Genomic DNA, 10,063 nt, shown 5'->3' with positions numbered 1-10,063 from the left:
ATAACTTTTCATTGACACGAGTACTGTTTTTTGGGGGAAATTAACCTGTGGCTTGTATGGAGTAAATTAAAGGCAAACTTGGAGATAGGAAGACCAGTTAGAGGGCAATATACTCTATTGTTTTTATGAGGCTTATATTTATCTTCCTTCCAAAATTATAAGGTTCTTGTGCTGGTGGTACAAGATAATATTCACTTCTGTATATGTAAATAAATCTGTATTACCAATAGATTTATTTACACATACAGAAGTGAATATTATCTTGCTGACATTTTATTGATTCATTTTTCTTTAGGATTTTTTCCTATCTCATTGGCTCTTTCAACAGTTTAGCTCAGTCTTTGTTCTGTTTTCTGCCTTGTTTGATGTCCAAATATTGAAGTACCCCAAGGATTTATTCTGGACCTTCTGTTTCCTCTGGGTACTTTCTCCAAAAGTAATTTATCTATTCTGTGATTTTAAATATCAGTGTTATGATGATTATTTGCAAATTTATATCTTCATCCCTAATCCACACTTCCCTATCATGGAAGCTCTAAATGTATATCACATGTACTGAAATGTCCACTAAAAATTTCTCTTGGATATCTATTAGGTATTCCAAATCTAACATGTTCAGAATAGTCATTCTCCATCGGGTGCAGTGACATATGCCTGTAATCCCAGCAGCTTGGAAAGCTGAGGCAGGAGGATTGTGAGTTCAGAGCCAGCCTTAGCAACTTAGTGAAGCCCGAAGCAACTCAGCAATATATATATTAAGCAAAATATATAAAAGGGCTGAGGATATGGCTCAGTGGTTAAGTGCCCCTAGGTTCAATACCCAGTACAAAAAAAAAATGTTATTCTCCTATTGTTCATCATCTGCCAGTTGCTAAGACCAAAAATCTTTGAATTGGTCGTAATTTTTCTATTTCATCTTCTATATCCCATCCATCAGAAGTTTGTCTCCAAAATATATCTAAACTTGATCCACTTTGCTTGATCTACATGGCTGTCACCTTAATCTAACCACCATTATATCTAGCCTATATTACTGTAACAGTCTCTTTGAGCTGGTCCCTCAGTTTCATTTTTTGCTTTCTAATACATTCTCTACTCAGAATCTAGTCATCTTTTAAGACTGTAAATGAGATAATGCCAGTTTCATGCATACAACCCTCTAATCATGGATATACATTATATTCACAATAAAATCAAAACTCCTTATTATGGCTTACATGACCTTACATGATCTGACCCTTGAATATCTGACTTCATCTCTTGCATTGTTTCCCTTTATCTCTATAATTTAGTCATACTGGACCTTTTTCTATTTTTTCAAACTCATGAAAAGCTTTCCATTCCTCAAACATGCAAAAATTATGGTTAGTTTTTCAAGTTCCACTGTTTAAAAGCTCTTATCCCAGTTTTTTTTTTCTTTTTTTGTTGGGGGTACTGGGATTGAACTCAGGGGCATTTAACCACTGAGGCACATCCCTAACCCTATTTTGTATTTTATTAGAGACAGGGTCTCACTGAGTTGCTTAGTGCCTTGCTAAATTGCTGAGGCTGGCTTTGAACTCATGATCCTCCTTGCCTCTGCCTGTTAAGCTGATGGGATTTACAGGCGTGCACCACCGCACTCAGCCTCTTATCCCAGTTTTTTAGATGGCTTTCCCCACTAAATTGGTTTTAACTTGAATAGCCATTTTCGGCGGGGGGGGGGGGGGGGGTGGTACCAGGGATTGAGCTCAGGGGCACCTGACCACTGAGGCATATTCCCAGACCTATTTTGTATTTTATTTAGAGACAAGGTCTCACTGAGTTGCTTAGTGCTTAGCCATTGCTGAAGCTGACTTTGAACTTGTGAGCTGCTGGGATTATAGGCATGTGCCACCATGCCTGGCTGAATAGCTATTTTTAGAAAATCCTTTCCTGATCACTCTGTGTAAAATTGCTCTCTTTCCCAAGCACTTTATTAGGTTACCTCATTTAATTTTTTCAAAGTCCTTATTATTATCTGAAATAATGTTTTGAATTTTTTTATTGTGTATTGCCTGCTCATTGCATTAGAATGTAAGCTCAATGACATCAGGAACCATGACTGTCGTTTGGTGTCTGTTTTAAAAGATGCATGCACACACACACACACACACACACAAACACACAAATACATTGGTAGACAATGTATTGGAAAACAAGAGATTAAAAACTTAGAATAGATCCTGGTACATAGTAGGCATCAATAAATATTTGTTGAGTATGAAATATACATTCTTGCAATTTAGTTTCAATACAAAACCACTTTGGGCTAAGCAGAGATGTATCAGGTCTCCCATTTTACAGATACAAGAAATTGAAATTTAAGTAATTTTTCCAATTTTATTTAGTTAATGTGTGGAAGAATCTCATACTTTCCCAAGTGCACAAAATTCTCCTCTACAACAACATAAGTAACCATGAGGATATTCTTTTATTTTTTTACTTTTGTAAGCAATGTATAAAAAGCTTGTATTAGCTTCCTCTGGCTGCCATAAAAAATTGCCACAAAATGGGTGAATGAAAACAACATAAATTTATTTTCTCACATTCTTAGGGGCCCTAAACCGCAAATAAAGGGTGTTAGCAAGCCATATTACCAGTGGAGGCTCTAAAGAGAATTAATTTCTTGTCTTTTCCAACTTCTGGTGGCTGTTGGCTGTTGTTCCTTAGCTTGTGGTCATATCTCTCTACTCTGTCTTCACAGTGCCTTCTCTGTGTGTGTGTGTTGTGTATCACAAAACCTCCTCTGTCTTATAAAGATACATGTGATTGCACTCAGATAATCCAGGATAAACTCTTTTAAGTTTTTAATTTAATCACATCTTTTGCCATATAAGGTTCCAGGGGATTAGAACATGAACATATCTTTCTTGGGATTCCTCATTTAGTTCACCAAAATGCTCATAGTATTTTAATGAAGAACTATATTCTTTGAACTATATTTAATGGGATTATCTCTTTGGATATGGACTATCATTTATTCATTAACAAATACTGAACTCCTAATACATGCTATGTGTAATACATTGATAAATAGCAGTGAGTACATTATACTTGGAGATTGAAAAAGGGGGTTATTATTAATTACAATGGTACAGCAGGCAAAAATCAGGAGTATACCAGGCAATCCATGGCCTCTGATCCCCTTACTTATGATGCATGTTGTTAGACCAAAAGAATTAATAGACAATACCCCTGCCTGCTAATATTTTTATAAGTCAAACATAGTATTTAATTTTTTTTTTTTGTAGTGCTGGAAATTTTCACATGCTAGCCAAGTATTCCACCATAAGCTATATTACCAGCCCTAGTAAATTTTTTTAAAATTCTTAAATGTATAAATAGTAGCACGACTGAGGTGATGTCAATAGACTTCATCAACACACTCAAATATTAGACTTGTAAACTGAAAGTGTTAAGTAGAGGAGAACAACAGATGTTTCCAGTTTACTGTAATCATAATTTATTTCACTTAGGAAAACTAAAGTTAGAGATAGTTTAGAAAAGAAATACTGCTAAAAGGTGGCCAAGATTATTGCAACAACTTAGATGACAATATGCTTCAAGTTATGTGTAATTCCTAGTATTCCTTTTTTTCCCACAAAGAAATAAAACATATATGAATACAAGTTATTGAGAATGTTATTATAGGGGTAATATTGAATCCATTCTCATTTATTAAAAAAAGAGGGGTTGAGGCTGTAGCTCAGTGGTAGAGCATATGTCTAGCATGGGTGAGGTACTGGGTTCCATCCTCAGCACCATATAAAAATGAATAAATAAAACAAAGGTTTTGTGTCCACCTACAATTAAAAAAAAAAAAGAAAATCATTTGCAAACTATATAGTACTTTATAAATTTTATTAGTGATAATGCCTATTTATAATACATCTTATATCCAAGTATGACCAAAATGTGGTAAAACAATGTAGCTGATGAATCATTCTCTAGAAAATGCAAATTATTGTTATTAAACTGCAATAGAGAGATAGATATACATGCAATAAACCAAGTATTTTGGCATGCTTTAGAGGGCAGAAAATACATGTTAAGAGCAGATTATATGTTGGCAAGGATGTGTGTGGGGGGGAAAGGTATATTTATACATTGCTGGTGAGACTGCAAACTGGTGCAACCACTATGGAAAGCAGTATGGAGATTCCTCAGAAAACTTGGAATGGAATCACCATTTGATCCAGTTAACCCACACATCAATATCCAAAGGATTTAAAATGAGCATACTATAGTGATGCAGCCACATCAATGTTTATGGCAGCTCAATTCACAATAGCTAAGCTATAGAACCAATCTAAGTGCCCTTTAATAGACGAATGGATAAAGAAAATGTGGTATATATACACAATGTAATATTACTCAGCCATAAAGAAGAATGAAATTATGGCATTTTCTGGTAAATGGATGGAACTGGAGACTATCATGCTGAGTGACATAAGCCAATCCCAAAAAACCAAGGGCTGAATGTTCTTTCTGATATGCGGATGCTAACACACAATAAGAGGGTGGTAGGAAAGAACAGAAGTTCATTGGATTACAAAAGGGAAAGAAGGGAAGAGAGGGTGAATAGGAATCGGAATGGCAGTAGAATGAATCGGACATAACTTTCCTATGTTCATATATGAATACATGACCAATGTAACTCCACATCATGTACAACCCAAGAATGGGAAGTTATACTGCATGTATGTAAAATAGGTCAAAATGCATTTGTTATATATATATAAAGAACAAATTTTTAAAAGTTTTAAAAAGCAGGTTATATATGTAAATGATAAAAAATATATGTAAATGTAAATATATGTAAATGTAAAGTGCTCATTTACATTTTTAAGAACACTTCTGTATAGAAGTTAAAAATTTTTTTCAGGGTGCTAGAGATTGAACCCAAAACCTCACATGCTAAGCATGTGCTCTATCACTGCGCTACACTCACAGCTCAAAAGAAATATCCTTATATCCATTTTACAGACGAGGAAACTGAGGTCTGGATAAACATATATCTACATCTTTTTTTTTGGGGGGGGGGTAGCAACTGGGAATTTTACTAAGGGGACTATCACTGAGCTACACTCCCAGCCCTTTTTTATTTTTATTTAGAGACAGGATCTAGCTATATTGCCAAGACTGGCCTTGATTGAACTTTTGATTCTCCTGCCTCAACCTCCCAAATTTCCTGCAATACCAAATTGCTGGGATTACAGGAGTGTGCCACTGCACCTGGCACATCCATATCTATTCAAAAATTTTGATTCCAGTGGCTTTTCCTTTACTGGCTGATTTTCTTTCTTGGTTGCTTGCTTACCGGGGATTGAATCAAGGGCACTTTGCCACTGAGCCACATTCCAAGTCGTTTTTATTTTTGAGACAGGGTTTCACTAAATTGCTGAGGCCTTGAACTTGTGATCCTCCTGCTTCAGTCTCCTGAATTGCTGGGATTATAGGCATGCACCACTCTACCTGGCTTTGCTTGACTTTTTATCTCTTAACAGAATACCAAGTTAGCAGAAATAAATGGAGTAGATAGAAAACCAATAGGAAAAAGGTCAATGAAATGAAATGATTTTTGTAAAGATAAACATTTGACAAGCCTTTGGGTAGATTGAGAAAAAAAAGAAAGACTTTAAATAAAATCAGAAATGAAAAAAAGAGACATTAAAACTAATACGGTGGGGGTGGGTGGGTGAGGATATAGCTCAGTTGGTAGTGCTTGCATAGCATGTACAAGGCCCTGGGTTCAATTCTCGGCACCACCACCAAAAACAAAACAACAACAACAACAACAAAATCCAACCAAATAAAAGCCCCTAATACAAAAGAAATACAAATTAATAGAATATACAACTGGGCTCAATATCACTGGCATAAATAATATTCATATATTTATACTGATTAGATCATAAGAGATGAATATGGACAGGTATGTGCCAACAATTGGACGCCTAGAAGAAATGGATAAATTTCTTGACATATACAACCTACAATATTGAATTATGAAAAAATAGAAAATCTCAACAGAGCAACGAGTAAGGGAATTGTATCAGTAATAAAAACTTTCCCATCAAACAAAAGCCCTGAGCATGATGACTTCACTGCTGAATTCTGTCAAACACTTAAAGAACTAATATCAATGCTTCAACTCTTCCAAAACATTGAAGAGGAGAGAATGCATTCAAACTCATGAGGTCAGCATTACTCTGATACTAAAGCCAGAAAAGGACAGTATAAAAAGAAAAGGAATAAAAAACAAAAGAAAAAGGAAAAAAATAAAGGCAAATAGATTAAAAAAAATTCTCAGCAAAATACCAGGAAACTAAATTTATAATCAGGTGGGATTTATACTAGGGATGCAAGGATGTTTGAACATACACAAATCAATAAATGTAATACATCACACTAATAGATATGATCAGTTCAACAGAAATAAGCATTTGACAAAATACAACATCTTTTTATGATAAAAGCCCTCAGCAAGTTAAGTATAGAAACAACATTCTTCAGCACAATATTAAGTCCATACATGAAAAACCCAGAGAAATCACCATACTAAACATGGAAAAGATGAAATCTTTTCCTCTAAGATTTGGAACAAAACAATGCCACACTCACCACTTCTATTCAATATAGTGCTGGAAGTCCTAGCCAGAACAATTAAGCAAGAGAAAGAAAAGGCATTCAAACACATACACACACAACAACAACAACAAACACTCCCAAAATAAAAACCCAACCTGCTACAATTCAGTAAAATTGCAGGATACAAAATCAACATATAAAAATCATTAGTGTTTCTATATACTAACAGCAACCTATTTGAAAAAAAAAATCAAGGAAACAATCCCATTTACAAGAAATACAGAAAAAACACTAAAGAATGAAAGTTAACTAAGGAGATGAAAGATTAGTACATTGAAAAGTATAAAACATTAATGAAATGTTTTAATGAAAGAAATTGAATTTTAATGAAATTTAAGAAATTTAATGAAAGAAATTGAATAAGACATAGAAAAGGAAAGATATCCCATGTTCATGGATTGGAGAAATGAATACTGTTAAAATATCTGCACTTACCCAAAGCAATCTACAGATTCAATGTAATCCCTATGATGATAATACCAAGAACATTCTTCACAGAAATAGGAAAAAAATTCTAAGATTCACATGGAACCACAAAAGACCCTGCTCAATCAAAGCAATGTTGAACAAAAAGAATATAGTGGTGGTATCACACTATCCAACTTCAAAGGTATAGTAACCAAAACAGCATTTTACTGGCAAAACAAACAAATATAAAACAAAACAAAATAGATACTTGGACCACTGGACAGAGAGCACAAAAATAAATTCACACGTCTATAGGCACTGACTTTCAACAAAGATACCAAGAACACAAAATAGGAAAAGGACAGTCTTTTCAATAAATGGTGTTGGGAAAAGTGGATATATACATCAGAAGAATGAAATTAGATCACTATCTTATACTAGATATAAAAATTAATTGAAAATAGATTAAAGACTTAAATGTAAAACCTGAAATTATGAAACTACTAGAAAAAGATCGAGGGAAAAGTTCCACGACATTGGTTTCGGCATGATTTTTGTGGTCTGACCCCAAAATCCAAGGCAACAAAATGAAAATAGAGAAGTGGGATTATATTGAACTAAAATGTGCATTCAAGGAAACAGTCAACAGGGTGAAGATAACCTACAGAGTGAGATACAATACTTGCAAATCATATATCTGCTAAAGGGTTTATCTCCAAAATATATAAAGAATTAAAACAACTCAATAGTAAGTAAACAAATAACCTGATTAAAAACTGGGCAGAGGGGCTTGGGCTTGTGGCTTAGTGGTAGAGCACTTGCTTAGCATGTATGAGACACTGGGTTCAATTCTCAGCATTGCATGTAAATAAATAAGATAAAGGTCCATTGACAACTTAAAAAATTAAAAACAAAAACAAAAACTGGTTAGAGGACCCTAATATACATTTATCTTAGGAAGACACACAAACGGCAACACATATATGAAAAAATGCTCAACATAACTTAACAGCAGGAAAATGCAATGAGCACAATGAGCTATATCATGTCATACCTGCTAGGATGTGTATTATAAAAAAGAAAATATTTATTTATACAATGGGTTATTATTCAACCATAAAAAGAGGAAATACTGCCATATATATTAACAATATGATGAAGTTGGAGGACATGATGTTAAATGAAATAAGCTAGGCACAGAAAGACAAATGCTGCATTATCTCATTCATGTGGGAATCTAAAAAAGTAGATCATAGAACTACAGAGTAGAATAATGGTTTTCAGGGGCTGGGACAGCTGTGTCTCTGTGTGTGTGGCGAGGTGGGGGGAGTGTTGGAGAGATGTTGATTAAGGATACACAATTTCAGTTAGGAGGAGTAAATTCAAGAGCTCTATCATACAACATGGTGACCATATAGTGACCATAGTTAGTAACATTATATTTTTGAAAAATGCTGAGTGTTCTCATCACCAAAATAAATATGCATACGTTAACTAGTCAATCTACAATGTATATGTACTTCTAAATATCACATTATTGATACATACAATTTTATGTCAATTAAAAAATCAAAGTGTTTTGAATGAAGACAATATGTAATAATGTATATTTATATTTTATAGTTTAGTGCCACTAAACCAAAGCAGCTGTGATCACTAATTTTATATGTCAATTTATTTGGACTATAATGCCCAGATATTTGGTCAAATATTATTCTGGATGTGTTTGTGATGGTGTTTTTTGAATGATATTAATATTTCAACTGGATTCTGAGTAAATCAGATTTCCTTCCACATCCAATCAGTTGAAGGCTGTTATGGTTTGGATGTGAGGTGTCCTCCAAAATCTCATGTGTAAGACAATACAGGGTTTAGAGGTGAAATGATTGGGTTATGAGAGCCTTGACCCAATCAATGAACTGATCCCTGGATAGCAATTAACTGAGTGGTAACTGAAGGCAGATAGGGTATGGCTGGAGGAGGTGGGTCACTGGGGTCATGCTTTTGGGGTATATATTTTGTAAACTGAGCTTAATCAATCTCTCTCTCTCTCTTGCTCTCACTCTCGCTCTCTCTCCCCAACTCCCCCTCTCCCTCTCAATGACCATGTCCTGAGATGCTTTCCTCTGCTATACTCTTCTGAATGACACCCTGTCTCACTTTGAGTCACAGTAGAGAAAAAGCTGACTAAAACAAAGGGCTTAACTGAATAAAGACTGACCTCTCTCCAGCAAGAAGGAATTCTGTCAGCAGACTACCTTTGAATTCAATCTGCAATTTGATTTGACCTGCAACTCTTCCTTGAATCTCCATTCTGCTGGACTAGCCCATAAGATATTGTACTCACTTAGCCTCCACATTCAACTGAGCCAATTCCTTAAAATCTCTGTGCTTTGTCTATTTCTTCTGTCCCCCATACTCCCTACATACACCCTTTGTTGATTCTGTTTCTCTGGAGAACTATTAACACAGTAGCTATTTGGAAATCTATTATGATCAAGTAGAGTTGTCATCTTAGGAAACCTGAAATTTCTCTCATTCTCACTTTCTTTGAAATATTGATCATTAATTTAATTTAAAAAGCCATTCATTTAAAAGGAAGTCCTGGTTGTAGGAAATTTTAAAAGTGAAATTGTAATACATTGTTTATTCTTGATGCTTTGACTATATCCCTTCTGGCTTGAAACTTCCATGTTTTTTTCTTTTTCCCAAATCTTCTTTTCTCCTCCCTGATCTTCTTTTCCCTAACTTTCTTCTTCCCAGACTCTTCCTTGATCTTCTTTTCCCAAACCTTCTTCTCCTTTCCCATCTCCTCCCTGATCTTCTGATATTCTTTTCCCTAAACGTCTCCTTCCTGATCTTCTTTTCCTGATCTTCCCCTTCCTGATCTCTCCTCCCTAATCTCATTTTTTCTGAATCACCTCTATAAAAGCCCCCTGTTCCTGCGGATGGGCAGAATCACAGCTTTTGGGATAGGAGTTTC

Source organism: Marmota flaviventris, chromosome 9 (assembly GCF_047511675.1).
Source record: "Marmota flaviventris isolate mMarFla1 chromosome 9, mMarFla1.hap1, whole genome shotgun sequence".
Lineage (NCBI taxonomy): Eukaryota > Metazoa > Chordata > Mammalia > Rodentia > Sciuridae > Marmota > Marmota flaviventris.
Note: the sequence above shows the minus strand (reverse complement) of the source record.